Source organism: Talpa occidentalis, unplaced genomic scaffold (assembly GCF_014898055.3).
Source record: "Talpa occidentalis isolate TD23 unplaced genomic scaffold, MPIMG_talOcc4v2.1 talOcc4.15, whole genome shotgun sequence".
Classification (NCBI taxonomy): Eukaryota; Metazoa; Chordata; class Mammalia; order Eulipotyphla; family Talpidae; genus Talpa; species Talpa occidentalis.
The window spans coordinates 34714888-34736403 of NW_023601543.1; positions in this window are offsets into that span (position 1 = coordinate 34714888).

Sequence of the window (21516 nt, forward strand, 5' to 3'; positions counted from 1 at the left end):
ATTACTCACATATTTACATATCTAAGTGTTAACCATCTTACTCCTGCATTTTTAATTTCCATTTGGTATCATTTTCCTTCTTCTGAAAGTGCAACCTTTAATTTTTCTTTCAGTGTGGAAATGTTGATGGAAACTTGTCTGTTTCTGTCTCCTAAAAATTACTATACTTCATCTTTATTTTTACATTTTAAATTATTTTGTTCATGGAACCACAGGGAACACCAAATAATCAAAACAAACCCGAGGAAGAAAGAGCAAAAATAAAGGTGACACATTTCCTGATCAAACTATACCTCAGGGGCTATATAATGAAAACAGCATAGTATTGGAATAAGAAAAGACACACACACATTAACAGCACAGAATTTAGAATCCAGAAATAAGCCCACACATAATGGACAATTATTTACCAAAAAAAAGGGCATCAAAAACATAAAACGGAAAAATGAAATCACTTAAATAAATGCTGATTGGAAAACTGGGCAGCAACTTGAAGCTAGACCACTCTCTTAAACAATGCACAAAAATAATTCAAAATGGGATTTAAGACTGGATATAAGACCTTAAAGTACATAGAATATATAGCAGGTAAACTCATTGACATCAGCCTTAGAGATATCTTTGAGAATTTAATTCCAATATCAAAAGAAGTAAAAGCAAAGCTAATTTTAATAATGGGACTACATAAAACTAAAAAGCTTCCGCACAGTGAAACAAATTATTAGTTAAACAAACAAAAGAAACCCAGCCAACTGAATGTAAGAAGGTATTTCTACTTTGTTATAAATAGTCTTTTTCCTGGTCCCTTATTTAGGTTTTCTAAATTCTTGCTATGAGTGAGACCATCCGGTATTTTTCTTTTTCTTTCTGGCTTATTTTGATGAGCATGATCTGGGGACTATAACCAAGATGAAAATGCATACATTGTGCAATATGTAAAAAATACATGCAATGATATAAAAAATATATAACATAAAATAAAAAACAAAAAAACTTAAAAAAAGAAGGTATTTCTAAGTCATACACTGAACAAAGGGTTAATATCCAAAATATATGAAGAATTCATATAACAACAATAATAAATGAACAACCTGATTACAAAATGGGCAGAGGATCTGAATAGATACTTCTTCAAAAAGATATCCACATGGCAAATCGGGACATGAGAATATTGCATAATAATCCAAACCTCACCTCAAACCTGGTTCTTATCAAAAAGACAAGAAACACCAAGTGTTGGCAAGGATGTGAACAAAAGGGAACCCTTATTCAGTATTGGTGGGATGAAAATTAGTATAATCATTATGGAAAAAATAATGTGGAAACCCAATAAAAAAATAAGATTAAAAATACCATATATCTATTCCATTTTTGAGTATTTACACAAATTATACAAAAATACTAATATGAAAAGATATATACACTTCTATATTAAATTCTAAGTGCCCATTGATGTATGAATGGAAAAAGAAAGATGTGGGGTGTGTGTGTGTGTGTGTGTGTGTGTGTAACTATTACCAAAAAAAGTGTAAATCAATCAGAAACAAAGAAAGAAAAATGTATGATGTCTCTCATATGTGAAACATAAAGAAGTAAAACAAATGAACCAACAAACTCTTAGGTACAGAGAGCAGATTGGTGTTTAGCAGAGGCAAAAGGGTATGAGGGTGTAGGTGTAGTGGATCAATGAGGTCAATTATACAGTGGTCGAAGGAAACTAGACTTTGGGCGTGAATCACAATGTACTATATACAGATTTCAAATTATGATGTTGTACACTTAAAATATATATAGTGTTATAAAACATTGCTGCTTCAATAAAAAATATTTAAATTTTTTCTTCATTTTTTCACCTTTTAATTGTTAGAAAAAGGAAATAAAATCACATTAAATAAATATATACTATTAAAAATACACCCTTTTATAGCTGCCGCCCACATCAGTAAACACAATTTTTTCAATTATGCAAGAGCTCCCTCTTTGTGATCTATTTTCATCACAGTTGACCCCCCCCCCCAAAAAAAAGACCACTTTATTCCTTGACATGTAGTTAGGGAAATTTTGTAGTTTGGTTTTGCCAATTTTAAAAATGTGATATGTGATAAAATACAAATTAATCTATATATTTTACAATTAACATATTTCCTTCATCATTCCCTCTCTCTCCCTTACAATTTATTTGTTAGAGAACCTAAGTGATTCAAATGGTAGACTTTCCCTCAGTCTGTATTCTGTTGATTACACACCCATAGTGTAATTCAAAACATATTTTTGTCCTCTGTATTTCCTGAAAATTGACAACTAGGTTTTATCAGACAAAGGTTCAAACCCTTCAGCATGAATAGAGGTGATGAAATGGAATAAGGTTAAAATCAACTATAAAAAGAAAAATAGGCCACAAATAGATGGCTATTAATCAACATGTCACTGAAAAACTATTATGTCATAGAAGAAATGAAAGAAGTTAAAATGTACCTGGAAATGAATGAAAATGAAAATCCCCAGCCGGCCAGAGATCTGCCCACCTGGCGCAGCAGACCTCTCCTGACTTGCCCGCTGCTCCCCTCAGCAGTGTATTTCAGTCAGTCTGCCTGTTCTGCTCCCCACTCTGTCTCTGGTGAATCCTCTCATCCCTCCCCCTGCACCTCTAGCCTGTACCCCAGCACTTGTATGCATAAATAAATATTAAAAAAAAAGAAAAAGAAAATAACACCAGACTCTGGGATGCATAGAGAGCAGTACTAAGAGGTAAGTATATAGCAATACAGGTTCATGGCAAGAACAAGAAAAATAACAAAGTAACAATCTAACCCTACACCTAAGCAAACTAGGAAAAAAAAAGCCAAACTCAGTAGATGGAAAGAAAGAAAAATCAGAGTGGAAATAAAAACAAGCAAAAAAAAAAAAATACATAGAACAACAAGCTGAAGAGCTGGTTCTTAGACAAAAGCAACAAATTGACAAACTTTTGGTCAGACTCATTAAGAAAAATGTGAGAAGGCTCAAATAAGTAAAAAAGGAATGAAAGAGGAGACATTGTGATAAACACTACAGAAACACAATAGATCATAAGAGACTATTATCAACATCTATATGCCAACAAATCTGAAAACCTAGAGGAAATGGATAAATTCCTTGAATTGTATAACCTCCCAAGTTGGAGTCATGAAAAAAAATAGGAAATCTGAAGAGACTTATATCACGAGTAAGGAAGTTTAAACAGTAATGAAAACCAAACATTCAAGGGAGATCTAATTCCCATCTTTCTCAAACTCTTCCAAAATGTAGAAAAGGAGGAAATCCTTGGTAACTACTTTTATGATGTCAACTAATACACAAACCAGGCAAGGAGAGCATAATAAAACAAAGTCTAAAAGATTTCCTCTACAGAGTGAAAATATGTGTGTAACTTAATAGGAAATTTAGACCTAAGAATTTGTTTTGTCATGTCTTTCGCATTCATGATTAATGCACACAACATTTATTGATGTATAATTATACATACAAAGATAAGTAGATATAATCTTTTATGTATCTGTAGATGAAAAATATATATAGATATGATATAATTGTAAAGATTCTATTATAGTTGAGAGAAAGTCAACTCAAGCAAGTTTAAGGAGAAATGGGATTTATAAATTCCTACATATGTACGAAGGTCAGATTTAGATCTGACCTTGGAAATGACAGTATTTAGAGTCTCATACAGTATTATTCTATCTATCCATATCTGTCTATCTATCTATCTATCTATCTATCTATCTATCTACCTACCTACCTACCTATCTATCATCTGTCAACCATCTATCATCTATCCATCCCTATCCCCTTCTCTATCAGTCTATCTCCCCACTCCTTTCCTATCACTTAGTGACTACTTTTTTTGTGTTGGTCTTATTCTAGCCTGCCATATGGAAGCTTCCCTTGTGTGAATATATGAATGGGGATGTGTTAGAAGTACCTTAAGGTTTATATCATACCAGCTTATGATCTAAAGGAAAACTCTCCCCCTGCCCCCACTCACTCTCTCCTGCAAAAAAGAAAAAAATGTCCAAGGACAATGGTCCATTTAGTCCACCTTCAATGACTAGCTTAACTTGTAGATTCTTTCAGTTGTGGGGCAAGTATTATGTTTGTTAGATTGTGAGAGAAAGAATTTTCCAAAATAAATATGATGTTGGATACTGTTTCAAGGAGCTCGGAGATGCTAAGCAAATAATTAGTATGTCTTAAGTACATTATGATGTATAATTGTAAATATATGTGTGTATTTGTGTCACATTAAGAAGTATGGTTTTTCCTTAAAAACGATATTGTTATCTAACCAATATAAATTTTTAAAATTTTTTTTAAAGATTTATTTATTTATGCATACAAGAACTGGGGTACAGGCCAGAGTTGTGGGGGGGGGGGTGAGAGGATTCACCAGAGACAGATTGGGGAGCAAAACAGACTGACAGAAATAACACTGATGAAGGGAGCAGCAGGCGAGCCAGAAGAGGTCTGCTATGCCATGTGGGGAGCTTCCCGTCCAGGAATCGAACTCACACTGCAGAGGCTGTAGACAGTTCCACAGTGCTTTGCTCAACCCCTGTGCCACCATGGAGGCCCCAACCAATATAAATTTTAAAGGCAATATAATCATAGACAAAACAAAGGTAATCATTGACTTTTTGAAGCAGGCAGTTGATACTAATAAACAATAATTTTCATGTTAAAATTAATGTTTCTTTAATAAGAAAAAAGTTTCACTTTTGGAATGGCAGCATGAGATGCTTCAATGACCTGTTCCCAGTACAGTAAGGATAGTTGGTAGAAATTGGATAGATGATGATGAACATAAATAGGTTGGTAGGTACATAGATATGTATAGCTGTATATCTACATTTACAGTTATTTTGAAGTCTCTATAAAATAACCTAATTTTACATAGCTAATTAAAAAAGAATCAAGAAATTATTCTAAGACTTGATAAGAAAAGCAAGCCTTTAACACCAAGAACCATGTCTCACTACATCTCTCACCCTTTCCAGCTCAGCATGACAGAAACTCCACTCCAGATGGATGTAGTCAAGAACACAAGGCTCTTTGTAACCCCCCAGGTCTTAGTCAAGGGCGACAACATCATTAGGGAAGGGAACGTTGCCAGAATTTCTCATTCTCCCCAAGCCATTCATTATAGAAGTTAAATTCTAGGTGAATGTGATGGAGAGGTTGGGGACTTCTTCCTCCACAAAGTTTCCACTTCACTCTGCAGGCAGAGAATCCTGGTGTTACATTTTGATTTATAAGAAAAAAACATGCATTTGGTCATTCAGATGAACAAAAAATATTTCTCATATATAAATGGACTTTATCCACAGTCATGGCTCTTAACTCCCAAAACCCTTGGAATTTCCTAAGTGTTGGGAATGATAAAGGTGTCTTTTGTTATGTGAATCAGGTAACTTTAGTAGCACATGAGGAAGGGGGCTGGTTGCCAGGAGAACCAGTCATGTGATTAGAGGGTTGGAACTTTCAGCCCCCATCACTTCGACTTCTGGGGAAGGGGAAGGGAAGGGACTAGAAGTTTAATCAATCACCAATGGTCAATGTGTTAATCAACTATGCTAATGTCATGAAGTTTCCATAAAAATCCAAAAGGACAGGGTTCGGACAACTTCTGAGTTGGTGAACACTTGACGACTTGTGGAGATTGTCATGATCAGAGAAAATGGAAACTCCCACCCTTTTTCTATTCCTTGACCTTTGCATCTCTCCCATCTGGATGTTCATTTCTTCTGCTATTATACCCTTACGCAATAAATTGGTAATCTAATCAGTAACCAAGTTTTGAGTTCTGTGAGCCATTCTGGAAAATTAATTGAAACTGAGAAAGGGGTCCTGGGAAACTGATTTATAGTCAATTTGTAAGAAATACTGATAATTACCTGGGCTTGCTACTGACATATGAAGTCCAAAGAGGAGGTTGTATCTGGTTTGGTTAGCTGGTTGGTTAGCTGCTAGGTGACTACTTAGTCTGGCAATTGGTATCTGAAGTGGAAGGGGAGCAGTTTTATAGGACTGAATTTTATCATCTGATGCTATCTTGAGATAGTGTCAGCATTAAGACACCAACTGCATGTCTTGAGAATTCAGTGTTGCCTTCAATGATGGGAATGGGGAGGTCTCCATACACATTTGTGTTGGAATTAGACCCAGAAACCAGTTTACTTTGGATCCTGATTATCCTCGACCCTATTCACTCACGTGTTAGGATTTCAACATTTAAAGAAAGCAAGCAAAGAAAACTAGAGGTTACCACCTTGTCGAACATTCAGAGTAGTAACACACAGATTTTTCTTCCAGGGGTAGAGAAAGTTCATTAGAACAAGAGTTCTAAAACTCTCTACAGATGAACTGACTTCGTTTGTTTGAGGAGGTTCAAAACTAACGACATTTTTAAAACAATGGTGATTTTGGTGTCAAGCAAAGAAAAGGAGACTAGTAGCCTGGTGAGACCAACAAGCTTAACTACAGAGAGAACTAGGACGTGGTACAGTTGATTCCTCTTGATATAAAAAGAAAATTCAAATACATTCTGCAACAACTACAGTGCAAATGTGCCCAAATTGAATTAGATGAAGTTATGGGAAAATTTAGGACTCAGAACATTAACAAAATAATAGACCAATGAGTCAGCAATTAGTGCAGAATGTGTCAGGGAAAGGGACAGTCAAAACAATGACTGCTAAAGTGCCATGCTAATGAAGAGAATATAAATCATATGTCTATACAAATACTTGCACATTGGTATTCATAACAACATTATGCATAATAGCCAAAAAATGGAAAAAACCCAAATGTTCATCAATTGATGAACGAATAAACAGAATGTGGTACATACTTACACTGGAATATTATTTGGCTAAAAAAAAACAAAACAAAAACAACCTCACACTCTGAAATCCTGACACTTGTTAAAACAAAGATGAAGGATGAACCTTGAAAACATTATGCTAAGTGAAATGAGCCTTTCACCAAAGACCACGATGTGCATCATTCCATTTATATCAAATATCCATACGTCATATTTACAGAGAAAAAATAGATTATTGGTTGCCTAGGGTTGGTAGATTGAGGGCAAATGGATGAATCTTCATGAAGTTTTGTTTTGGGGGCCTGGTGATGAAAATGTTCTATAATTGAGTGTGGCTATGTTTCAGAACTTAGAATATACTAAAATTGTCAAATTATACACTTTTATCCTTTTTTCTCCAACTCAGACTCTTTAAATTGGTAAATTCTATGGTACAGGAATTATATCTCAATAAAGTTGCTAACAAAACAATGAAGATAAAGTTTCTATCATGAAAATAATGTATGCTCTTTAGTAATACTGACTTTTAATAAAAATTCATAATGGAATTTTAAATAATCTAAATGCTAGCTTAGTCTTTATATTCTCATGAAGAAATGTATTTTGTACATATATACTATTTGTGTGATTTATTCCATACTTGAAAAAAAGCATCAAATCATTTTTGTGAAAACCGTTTTTGAGAAAGGCTATAATGTAATAATTTGAATAAATTCAGTATGTCAGGGGATTCAGGGCTGAATTCTAAATAGCATTTATTAATACCATGGTATACAATTACCTCAGCAAGTAGAAGATGAATTATAAAGGCTATTTTTCTGTAAACGAATCTTCATCTACAATGAGAAGTACAACGTATCCAGACACCTCTCCCCCCAACATGGGCATTTTGTCATGTTTAGATGGCAATGAGAAAAGGATTATAAATCTAATAATAGGTATAAATAATAGTTCCAAAATATTTACTTTCAATATAACTATTTAATTTTACACTTATATATGTACTCACGCAATGAGATGCCTATGTAAAAGCTCAAAATGAAGTATTTGAATTGCTTTGATCAAAACAAAAACTTTGAAATTAATAATTCTGGAAAATAATGACATGTTTGTTTAAAGAATTTACAAGCTTTCAGCTATGCCAATTTTGATTTCCCAAGTTAGCCCAGCTACACTGAAGAGACTTTCAAAACTATTTGCTTGAAGCAATCAGCTCTTAATCAATGTTTCAGGTCAATCAATGTTTTTGGCACTTTTCAAATAACAGGACACAACTTGTTTTGGCACTGAAAGGAAATTTACTTTTGGCTGCCCCTTTCCTTCAATTAATCACTTGTCACTTTAAATCTACATTAGAGTAGTCTATTGATGCAACATATATTTGACTAGCTTAGGTTACTCAGGTTCTAATTCTTGTTATCTACATTTTCTATCCTTTTATGTGTATCTCTAAAAGACAAAGACAGTAATAAGAATGATAGGTGTTATTGAGGAAGATGGTCAATTTTGTTTGTTTACATTCTCCAAGATTTGAAATTCTTAATTATCTACTTGAAAGTATCTAACAAATTATTCCAATATTTGACCTAACATATTGTATGAATTGCCTATCAATAAGAAAGAAGAAGAAAGAGAATATTTTGAAAATACTTGAATTTTACTGGAAACTTAATAACCCTTTTGAGAAACAAAGGCAACCATTATTTTCTAAATAACACTCTGTGAAATTTGCTCAGAATCTTCTTCAGGCTATTGTGCAATAGCATGCAAAGCTGAGATGCTGCTTTGTTTATTTCTAAATAGAAAAATATGTCAGTTTACAACTTGACAAAAATAAATTGGTGACAAAAAAACCCTGATGTTTTGTTTTATAATATATTTAAAGTAAGCATAACTTATTTTTTTCCCTCACTGAATTGTCAGAATTATATAATTGTTTTCACATTTTGAATAACTGGAGAAAAATTATATATGTGTGTATTGTATGTATATTTATATAATGTTATTTATGCAATTATGTGTGTAATTAATGCATATACTTATGGCATTGATATATGTAAACATATATGGATTCATGTATGTTCCTATATAATTCATGTATACATTTACATATAAAAATCTTAGAACTCAGGAAATTATTTTTGTACCTTTTTTGTTTTTGTACTTTAACAAATATACCATACTTTTCTTAGTAGGACAGTAGTAAGGAGTGGGTGGGCACAATAATGAGAACTGGAAGTGCAAATTAGCAAACAAGAACCAGGTATGATCAATAACAATCACGGGAAGGCAGGTTAGCTAACATGGGTTTATGGGTACAATAACAAGAACCGGAAGTGCAGTTTTGCAAATGATTAGGTGGTGGCCTCACAAGAACTGGAATGGCAGATTAGTGAACAAGAAGTTGGTGGGCTCCATAACAAGAACTAGAAGGGCAGATTAACAAATAGGGAGCAGGTGTGCTGATAACAATACCTGGAAGGGCAGATTAGCAAACATTGACCTTGTGGGCTCAATAACAAGAACTGGAAGTGCAGTTTAGGAAACAACTGGGGGACAGATAGCAAAAAAAGGGTGCCGTGGTCACCATAACAAGAAACAGACGTGCAGATTATCAAACTAGGGGGTGATAGGATCAATAACGATAACTGGAAGGTCAGATTAGCAAACATGTACCGTGTGGTCTCAATAACAAGAACTGGGAGTGCAGTTTAGCAAACAAGGAGTGGGGAGGCTCAATATCAAAATATATATGTATGTCATTTTTGTCTTTGACTTCGATAATTTGGCAATAATACATCCTGGTGAAGATCATTATGCATTTGCAAATTTGGATGTCCTTTCTGCTTGATGGACAACGTTTATTTCATTTCTTAGGTTTGGTAAGTTCTAAGATATTACTTCTTGGAATAGGACCTCTGTTCCATTCTCTCTCTTCATCTGCTGCAATACCCATTTTCTTTGTTGCTCTTTTAATGGAGTCTGCAATTTTCTCATAGAGTTTCTTCATTTTTTTCTAAATCTTGTGTCTCTATTTTTCCATTTCGGTGTTTTGTATCGAGTGAGAAAGTTAGGAAATGGGTTTACATAGTCAGTTAGGAACAGGGTGCCTGTAAAGGTCAGGAACAGACACGGTGCAGGTTTTCTGATCCCATGCAGACCAGGTAAAGGAGGAGTCAGAGTCCTCAGTTGTTTTTTTGCAGGTCTTTTATTGGGATTTAGCGGGTACATGGCAGGCAGGAGTGTTGGGGGGCCGGGAGGCTGGCAGTCCTCCCAGCCCCCAGCAAATCTTCACTCTATCTGGGCTCTCTGGTGTTCTCTCTGCTTCTGCTTCTCTTGCTTCTGTTTCTCTTGCTTCTCTCTCGGCTTCTGCTGCTGCTGCTGGCGTCCCCGTGACGCCGCCCTTAAAAGCCCAGTCTTAGCCCAGGTGAATTCCATCTACCTCTGCCCACACCCTACTCCAGGTGCCCGCCATCAGGCATGCATTCAGGACCGCAAGGATCCATCATCTATCCTGATGGCGGGAGGGCAGAAAAGCCTGACATTTTTCCTTACCCTACAATGCCCCACACCCCAAGCTTATTTATCGACCTGAGAAATTGGAACCAGGAGAGTATATCTGTAGCGGCAGGAAAGGCAAAGAGCAGGATCTCTGTATGATTCGAGCAGACAGGTGAAGGAGGAGAGTCTTGGAGCCCTCGGTGGATTTTTCAGGCTTTTATTCGGTTTACCAGGTACATGGCAGGCAGGGGTGCTGGGGTGGTGAGAGGCTGGCAGGCCTCCTAGCCCCAGAGAATCTTCACTCTTTTCTGGGCTCTCCGACATTCTCTCATGGCTTTTCTCTGCTCCTTTCGCTTTGCTGGCAGCCCCGAGATGCCACCCTTATAAGCCCAGTCTCTCAGCACAGGTGTACCCACTTACACAGGCCCACACCCCACTCCAGGTGCCTGCCATCAGGCATACATTCAGGACTGCAGGGATCCATTGCCAATCCTAATGGCAGGAGGGCAGAAAAGCCTGATACTTTATTTACCCTACAGTACCCCAACCGAGGTGCCCTAGGTCCATAGATCAGTCTGATGGGAGAAAGTCGTGTACCAGTAGGGTACACTCCAGCTTCCCTAATTAATAATGGAATGTTCAGAACACCAACACAAATAGCACAATAGCATTGGGTCAAAGATGGTTCTTCAAGGCTGGCCAGGTAAAGTGGGGAGACTAGTGGGCCTCAGGAACCTATGAACCCTGTGGCTCAGCCAATCAGCAAGAGACACTCAACAGCCAAACCCCCACTGCTTGCCCACTATATCCATATAAGCAGCTACTTTTCCTCACATCAGTGGCTACTCACTCAGGGCCCCTCTCTGCCCAGAGAGCTTTCCTGTCTGTCCTATCTATCAATAAATCTAATGCTTTCTGTAACTTTGGGCTCGATGTTGAATTCCTTCCTCACGGGAGACAAGAACTGAGAAAGAGCCTGTCTGGGATCCTTGGACTTCAGGCCTGCCCCCAAAACCCTTATTTAGTCTATTTGAGCCTTCCATTTGTTTTAATTTAATTTAATTAGCATCTGTTTGTGTTATTTTAATGTATTTAATCTCTTTAGTAAAGAACTCTTTTTGTTCTTGGATCTCCTTTCTAAGATCTTGTAGCTGCCTTCAGTATTTTTCTATTGTTCCAGTACCTAACTTAGCAAATTTAAAATTGTTATCCAAACGTGTCTACTAGATCCTTTATTTCTGTTTATATATATATATATATATATACGTAATTTCTCTTCTTTTTCATCTTTGTTCAGGTTTTTTTTTTTTTTTTTTTTTTTTTTTTTGCATCCCACATTGCAGAGGAGAGTAGCAAGGAGATGAGGCAGGAATTTAGAAAACCTGTAGCAAGAACAGAGCAAACTCTGGAGAAAGAAGTGGAGACAGACTTGTCTCCATCAGCTGGGAAATGTCCTCAATTTTCACCAGGACTTCGACAAGGACTGAGACCAAATATTTTTTTTTTATAATAAATTTTATTTTTATATTCCCCATACAATTGCAACCCCCCCATTCTGACCCCATTCCAAATATTTGAGACCCAGTTTCAAATTGCAAGTTACAATGAATGACTCCTTCATTTGGGTCTTTTTATAGAGAGTAAGGAGAAGTGTTTTTTCTCCATCTGCAACCAAATTCTGAGTCTGGGGTGGTTCCACAAGGTGCCAACACCAATGTTCCCTTTGTTAGATCTTTTCCTGGATTGGGGGAGGGGGTTTCCTTAGCATTGCTGCTGATCACCACACTCCCAATGACTCAAACCTCAGTCCCATGCATGTGTCTGTGTGTCTGCTAAGAATGCCAGGTAAGGACCCTTGGTGGAGGGGCCCCTCCTGTTCTGTTGACTGGAATATCCACTGTCCAAGCTATGGTCTCTTTTGTCTCTTCCTTCTCTGTCCCCCACTATAACCATAAAATCTCCATGTTAACATTTTCCATCTCTATTGACAAACCTCCCAGCCTTTATTTGAGCAAATTTAATCTAGTGTTATTTTCCTTTTACTTGTGTTTAGGATAGAGGATGATCTAGACCTCTGTATTCTGCCATGTGGAGGGTGGAACACTGTACAGGGGTTTTTGGTCAAAATATCCACAATAGTTTAAATATTCAGTTTTCTAAAATTAGAAAATTTCTATTGAGGGACAGTCTGCCAAAGGTCATATTAGAAAATGATGTAGGAATGGTATACTGAGCAAATGCTAGAAATATCACTAATATAAATATGGTTTTTACTTGTACTATTATTGCTTTTACACGTAAATTTCATAATAAAATTGTAACAGCCAAAGGTTTGATTCAGAACCTGTGACAGATGCATTTCCACAAGCCTGTAATACATTCCCTTCATCCATTTTGGGTTTCAGCTTCAACATAAGTAGACAGTTCCCAATGAGCTCACTTTCAGCTCACACTTAGTATCTCTACTTTTATTTTTTTTCCCCATAACACCTTCTCTGACTCAATGAGGGAAAGAAAAATTTTTTATCACTGGATTTAACTTCTAACTACAGAGTAGGTTTCTTACTGTTGCCAACCATCATGGGCTAATGCTTGGGAAAAAATTGACATCACACAGTATAGCTTAGGAACAGACTTTATCAGAGAAATTGCAAACCAAAATTCAATAAGAGAATCACACATTTTCAATTCTTTTTTTAAAATAATTATGTCCTTTGTACCAATACTAAATTTTACAGGTAGAGAATACTAAAGGTCAGAAATGTCATCCATTTACTCACTCAGTAAGTTAATAATGGGCTCAAGTTTAGAAAAGTGTCTCCAAATTCTAAATCAATGTTTATTTTCTTCTACCAGTGTTCTGAAAGTATATCCTTTGCATCAGAATCACCCACACAGTTGCTGTTAAAAACTGTGGTTGCCTTGACCCATTCTAGCTGTCTCTGCTTGTCTGCCTCACATGTTTGAACACATGAATGTCACAAGTTCTCTGGTTTTACTACCTCCTACGAGCTCTTGGATTGTTCATCCATCTAGGGAAAACAGCGGGGGGAGACTGATTGGTCCAACATAAGTCAGGTATCAATTAATGGATCAAAAAATACATTTCCACAGTCAAGGATAAGTTATGACCTAAAGATTAGAGAAATGAGACATTTCTGCGGGAGGAAGTAGTTTAATTTAAAAAGAATGAAAGATGTAAGTAACTGGACAATAATGGAAAAGTGTCATAGAATAGATCATAGCGGACTGTGTATGCTAGACTGATTAATTTGAACAGTAGATATGGAAAAATCATTAATGATTATTTAGCAGAAAGCAACATTAGAATTAAATTAAAATTACTCTTCCACCATTAGGCAAAGTGAATTTGAGCAGCAGTGTTCTGTGGATGAACGCTAGGAAAGTGGTTCTCAAACTGATGTGTATATAAGAAATATTTGTGATGTTAAGTTAAAGATGTGGATTCCTGTCACATGGTTTCAGAGATTGTCATTCTGAGATATAGTCCAGGAAACAGTATTTATAGTCAACACTGCAAATGTTTCTTATATAGCATACTCAGTGGTCAAGTGTTTTATATATGCAAGTGCATGTATACATACTCAAAGGTTTTATACATACAAATACTACTTACGTACACAGCATTTGAGAGCTTCAGCTCTGACTTGTCTTTTTTCCAATATTCTTTTAATGTTTTTCAAAAAATAATTTATTCTTTTAATTGTGGTAGCATTAGGATTCTGGTACTTATACACAGTGGAATATTACTCCAATCTTCTTAACCAATGCACTAGTTGTACAATTTGGAATGAAAGGGGTGATGGTGGACAGAGAGCATGGCTGTCTCTAAAAGCTGTCAGTGGTGACTCAGCCAATTTTTGCCATGCATGAATGTAGGTTCAGTTTTGTTTGGTTATCTGATTTTTCAGGAAAAGACAGATATCTGAATTATTATGGCATATCTCCCAATTTTAAATTTTTAATATCATGTGTGTGCACATGTACATACTTACATGCATACAAATCAAAGAAAATAGAACTTTTAGTTGAATTTGACTCAAAGACAGTGAATGTGAAACCATTGACCTTCTTGTCTAACCCAACTCAGTCCAGGTTATTCCAATTTTGTAGTTTTTTATTATTGTAGTGTGTTCTCCTATCTACATTTACTTCTATGCTGTTGCCTGTATCAATAATGTCCTTTGTAGAAATTGATTCTGTCTCCCTTAGTCAGTCACTAGTTCACCAAAAACAAGGGCTACATCTCTTATTTCAGGTCTGTTCTACTTAGCATGAGGACCTCATAAGCTAGGCAAGGAACTGACTTATGCCAGGGAAATGCATGCCATCTGTGGTGCCTGCGTTGTAATGATCATGACCCTTCCAGCTTAGTATTAAAATATATTTTATATGTAACTCTATGCTATATATATTTGCATATATAGTATATATATATATATATATGTGTGTGTGTGTGTCTATTTATCTTTTCTGCATTGTTCCCCTTCATCTCTGCAACACAGTGTGTGCTGTGTGTTGTACAAATGTTTCCTTACGCTTACTTTTCAAGTGGCTTCTCAGAGCAGATGTTTCCCCAAGTGTACTTTCTACCTCTTTTACTAGCATTTCTTTCTATACAAACAACAGATTCCTTTTTGACTGTCCTTTAGATTTAAGAAGAAAAAAAAAAATCTCACCACTACAGATGTTTGCTTATCTCTCTTCACCAAAAGATTCTTAGTAAAATTTATAAATAAACATGCATTCTTTTTCTTCTTCCCTGCCTTCATAATGTCATATCATAAAGACTGGCTTTCAAATATTTTTCATAGAGTTATCATCTTTGAATTTTCTGAACAGAGTTGTCTTCTTAGAGACTTTGCACTAGATGAAAATGTGGTGTTCAGAGACTCATGAATAAAAATCACTTGTCTAATTATCAACCAAATATAATTGAATGATTTAATATTTTATAAAATTAAAAGGGGATAATTAGCAGTGTTCTTCATCTGAAATTAATTTTTCCAATCATTTTCTTTTTTTTATTATTTATTTATTTATTTATTTTAAATAATAAATTTTATTTTTATATTCCCCCATACAATTGCAAACGCCCCATTCTGACCCCAATCCTTCCCCTCCCGCCCCCCACCCCCCAAAAAGTGTCTCTGGTTCATAGTTTTTTGTTGATTTTGATTTTCACTTTCTTATATTCATTTTCCTGGTCCCTTATTTAAGTTTTCTAGATTCCTGCTATGAGTGAGACCATCCGGTATTTTTCTTTTTCATTTTGGCTTATTTCGCTGAGCATGATCCCTTCCAGCGCCATCCATGTTGCTGCAAATTGCATGTGTTTATCTTTTTTGAATGCTGAGTAATATTCCATGGTATATATGTACCACATCTTCTTGATCCAGTCATCTATTTTGGGGCATTTGGGTTGTTTCCAAAGCTTAGCTATTGTTTTCCAATCATTTTCAATGGAACTTACGCGACTAGGGATAAATATGCAGGTGTCAAATATTTTACACACCTACTATATACTGCAACAGTAATTACACAATGGAGTTATATATTATCATACTAGATCTTATATTTGAATAGCATTTTGCAGTTTAGAAAGCATTTTAAGCTTCACTATACTGTTTAATCCTTACACAAGCTATTATAGACTTTTTTGTACCCAGTTGTACAAAGTTGCACAAATTATTTACCCAAGTTTACACAACTACCAAGTTGAGGTACCCCAAATTCAGTTCTTTATTTGCAGAACCATTCTGCCTCTCTGCCACTTCTATAATTACTTTTGAAGCCTCCTCAATTGCATTAACACATTTATTGAACTATAATTCAAACACCATATAATCCTCTCATTTAAAGTTTGCTATTTAATGATTTTTGGTATTCACAAAGTTTTGCAATGATCACTGAAATGTCATTTTAGAACATTTTCATCACCCCCAAAAGAAACATCATACCTATTAGCACTGATGTCCCACCTCTCTCCCTCCAAGCCCTGGAAAGTTCTAATCTACTTTCTGTCTGTATGTGTTTGCCTGTTCTGGACCAGTCATGCACATGCAATCATACAATATGTGTGTTTTTTCTTACTTTTGTTTTACCTAGAATAATCTTTTTTAAAAAGATTTATTTATTTATTTATGCATACAAGAACTGGGGTATAGGCCAGAGGTGTGGGGGGTGAGAGGATTCACCAGAGACACAGCGGGGAACAGAACAGGAGGAATGACTGAAATACACTGCTGAGGAGAGCAGCGGGTGGGGCAGGAGATGTCTGCCGCGTCATGTGGGTTAGCTCCCTGGCTGGGGATTGAACTCGTGCTGCAGTGGCCGCAGATAGCTTCATGGGCTTCATCTTAACCCCTTTCACCACCAGGGAGGCCCCAAATAATCTTTTTAAGTTTCATCTATGCTGTGGAATATCAATACTTCATTCCTTTTAATGGTTGAATATTATTCCATTGTCAGGTTATATTACGCATTTTCATCCACCCATAGTATCATGGATATATTTGTGTTTTTACTTTTGGTGGTTTTGTGAATAATGCTACTCTGAACATTCCATTGCCTTTTCGTATTTTTCCTCATCATTTTTTTGGTGAGTCTGTTCAAAGATCAACAAAGGAGTGTACTTGTGGCTCATTTGGGTAGCTGGAAAAAAAAAAAAAAAAAGCAGAGAATGGCAGGAAGCCTAGAATAAAGATTTGAAGCAGAAAGTGGTGAAAGTTGAAGTTGCAGTTCTAATAAGACTCAAATCCCTGCCTCATAACTTTATGTAAACAATAAATCAAATAATGTGTACTTCATGCCCTTTACAATGAATGACACATAGTAAGTACACAATAATGTTAGTAACAAAAGTGTATTAAGGACAAACTTGATAAAATGTCAGAAAAAGAGAAGAACAATATGTGCTGGAGTCATTGGAGAAGAATTCATGGTGGTTAGGGCACTTTGGATAGGGCTTTGACTTAATGGAAAGTGCTGGTCCTCATTCTAGGCTGCAGAGATAGAGTTATAGGTAGAAAAGAATTCTAGGGTCACCTTCTAGAAGTTGCTTTCCTCCTTTACTTAACATGGCCTTCAATGGAATTTTAGAAACAAATGTTGCTGAGAACTCAGGACTTAATGACATTTTATCACTGGTGAAAATGTGTGGCTTGAGAATGTTATAAAGATTAGCAATGTATTTATTAGTTGTATAACATGATTCATAACTTAGAAGAAATCTAGATGAGTTTTTTTATTTAAATATTTTATTTTATATAATTCTTACATCTTTTTTCATCTTTGCGCAATGTATGCATTTTCGTTTTGGTTATATTCCCCATACAATTGCACCCCCCCCTTATTTTGACTCTAGTCCTTCCTTTCCCCATCCCTCCTCCCCCCCCCCCCGTGTGTCTCTGGTTTATAGTTGCTTGTTGATTTTGATTTTTACTTTGTATTTATTAGTCTTTTTCCTGGTCTCTTATTTAGGTTTTCTAAATTCCTGCTATGAGTGAGACCATCCAGTATTTTTCTTTTTCTTTCTGACTTATTTCGCTGAGCATGACCCCTTCTAGCTCCATCCATGCTACTGAAAACTGCATGTGTTTATCTTTTTTGATTGCTGAGTAATATTCCATGGTGTATATGTACCACATCTTCTTGATCCAGTCATCTATTTTTGGGCATTTGGGTTGTTTCCAAAGCTTAGCTATTGCAAATAGTGCTGCTGTAAGCATAGGGGTGCAGGTGCCCTTTGGAATTACTGTTTCCGTGTCACTTGGGTAAATACCTAGGGGTGGAATTGCTGGATCATATGGAAGCTCTATGTTTGAAATCTAGATGAGTTTTAAAGAAACATTTTATGGACTATGAATGCTTAATTCAAGTTTCCTGTTTCATGGCCTTTTGATTTATTTTATTTTGATTTATTTATTTATTTTTTTTCTGGGACCTTCGCCAGTGGCCAGGGATCGAACTGGTGCTGCAGATGCTGCGGGCAGCCTCGCAACCCAGCGCTCAACCGCTGCGCCACCTGGGGAGGCCCTGATTTAATTTCTTACAGAATTGAAACAATAACCTAACAAATTTGAAAGCTATTTGATGCATCTTTTCTCTTTACTATATAAAGTAGTGATATGAACTTGATTTCTTAGTCTACATTATTTTCTCTAATGGAATGATTTGCTCATATAAAATATATTGGTGGAAGGGCCTCCCTGGTGGCACCAGGGGTTAAGACATAACCTGTGAGGCTGTCCGAGGCCACTGCAGCACTAGTTTGATCCCCGGCTGGCCAGACAAGGAGCAAACCACATGGCACAGCAGACCTCTCCTGTCTCACCTGCTGCTCCCCTCAGCAGTGTATTTCAGTGAGTCTGCCTGTTCTGTTCCCCACTCTGTCTCTGGTGGATCCTCTCACCCCCCGCACCTCTGGCCTGTACCCCAGCTCTTATATGCATAAATAAATAAATTTAAAAAAAAAACATACTGGTGGAAGCATACCTAGACTTATCATATTCAAGTAGCTTTGATCTTCGGTCCAATTGTTTGAACTATTAACAGTTACCACCCTGTCTATCAGGCTCTTGACTCCTGATCCATGAAAATTCTGTAAGGAACTGGAATTTCTTACACTTTTCTAATGTATTGTACAGAGACTTGAAAGAGTGTGGTGTGTCTAAGATTTTCCAATAGGCAGTTCAAAACTTAGTGTCGATAAGCTCACCTAATTATGTCAGCACTTAGGGTGGAATTTAAAACAAAAATGTCAAGTGATGCTTTAAAAATTGAGTATTTTTAGTCAAGGGAATATGAAATAAATGTCAGTTACTTCTTAATTTTGTGACCTGTGGCAAAATACTTAACCTCTTTGATTCTAGGCTGCTTTTTTGAAAATTGGAAATAAAGCCACCCACATCACAGGGAGCATGAATCATTAAATGAAACAGTGTATAAGAAAGCTTTTATCTCTTCACTATCCTGTTTTTATTTCCTCTGGGTATGTACCCAGAAATGGAATTGTTAGATTATATGGTAGATCTATTTTTACTTTTTTTGAGGAAACTGCAAATTGTTTTTGTATTGGATGAACCAATTAATATTCCTAGAGAGTTAATGCACAGTATAGTGAATATATATAGCAATATTGTATTATAATTATCAAGCTAGTTAAAAGACTAGATCTTCATTACTCAAACTACTAAAAAGACATGGTAATTATGTGATATGTCTGAGGTGCTAATTATCACTACAATGGCTACAATCATATTACAATATATATAAATGGATCAAATCAACATGTTGTACACCTTAAATTTACACATTACTACATGTCAAATATAATTCAATAAAACATAAAAGTTATATAATTTAAATAATGTAAAAAGAAAGATTATCTACAGTAGATATAAACAGTGCCCCTTTAATGAGCTCTTTCTTTACAAAATACTGTGTTAAATACATGTGTTAGTAACTGTGTTAGGCTGCTATAACAAGTATGGCACATAGATGGATTAAAACAATGAGCTTACTCTCTCATACTTCTGGAGGCCAGAAATCAAGGAGTAGGCAGGGCTATGGTCCCTTCAAATGTTCTAGGGAAGAATCCTGCCTTACCTTTTGTACCATTTGGTTGTTACTGATATTCCTTAGCATTCCTTGGCTTATAGATATACTGATTTCTGTTTCTGTTTTCACTAGACTTTCTTCCATGTATGACTGAGTCTGGCTATCCAAATGTTCCTCTTATAAGGGTACCAGTCATAATAGAGCTCACCTTAATCATGACTTGATTACATCCGCCAAGTTCCTATTTCCAAGTAAGGTCATGTTCACAGGTTCCAAGTAGAGATGAATTTTGAGTTTTGGGGGAACACTATTCAACCCAGGAGATAATGCTAAAGCTCACTAAATTCTGTTAATCCCAAAAGATAAGTATTTGTATTTTTGTCTTAAAGAAAATAAAATTCAAAGTAATTTAACAAGGTCACACAGCTCGTAAATGTTGGGGTCTGTATTCTAGTTTATAACTTACTGGATTCCAATGTCTTAGTTTTACTCTATATGTTGATGTTTTTCTGACATTTTGTGCCTATGAGAAATTTTAAAACTCTTGCCTCCTTGAAATGGCGGTAGTGCTTATTTGCATGGAAAACTCATATTCCAATATAACACAATAACTTACTAGAATAGTATATTTTTAAAATTTTAATATATTTGAAAAATTGTCCTGCAGAAAGGGTTATATCAATTTACATTTCATCTAGCAATGCATTATTATAATTCATTATTTTTTTCTGCCTTTGCCAAAATGCTTGGACAATAATAATGTCATATTTTTGTATTATTATGTTTCAGTATTATTAAGCCTAAAATGTTTTTAAATGTTTGCTGAACATTTGTATTTCTGATTTTGTGTGAATTACCTATGTTTCCTTAATATATTTTCCTACTGAGATGTTTTATTTTTTAATTTTTTTAAAAAAGATTTATTTATTTACACATGTAAGAGCTGGGGTATAGGCCAGAGATATGTGTATGGGGGGGTTGGTAATAGGATTCACCACAGGGAGAGTGGAGAGCAGAACAGGCAGATATACTGAAATACACTTCTGAGGGGAGCTGCGCCATTTGGGTCAGCTTCCTGGCTGGGGATCTAACTTGTGCTGTAGGGGCTGTCGATAGCTTCCTAGTGCTGAGACTTAACCCCTTGTACCACCAGGGAGGCCCCAGATGTTTTAGTTTATATACTCATTTATAAAAAACTGTTTGTTCATACCATAAAAACAGCATTATAGACTTGCAACTAATTTTTTTTAAAGTTCATGATTTTTTTTTTTGTTCAGTTGGATTTTTTTTAATGAAGATTTAAATTTCAATGCATCTATTTAATTGTTTTTATTTACCCTGGATTTTTTTCCTCTGACTTAGTAAAAACCTCCCATAATTCAAAATTATAAACACATTCTCCTATATATTCTTTCTGTAGCAATATGGTTTAATATATACATCAACTTTTAATTCATATTGAATTTCTTTAATTTAAGGAGTGAGGTATATTGAGCATTAGATTTTTAAATGATTTGATAATTTTCCCATAATCTAAATAATAACTCCTTTGTCCATTAGTTCGAAAATGCTAC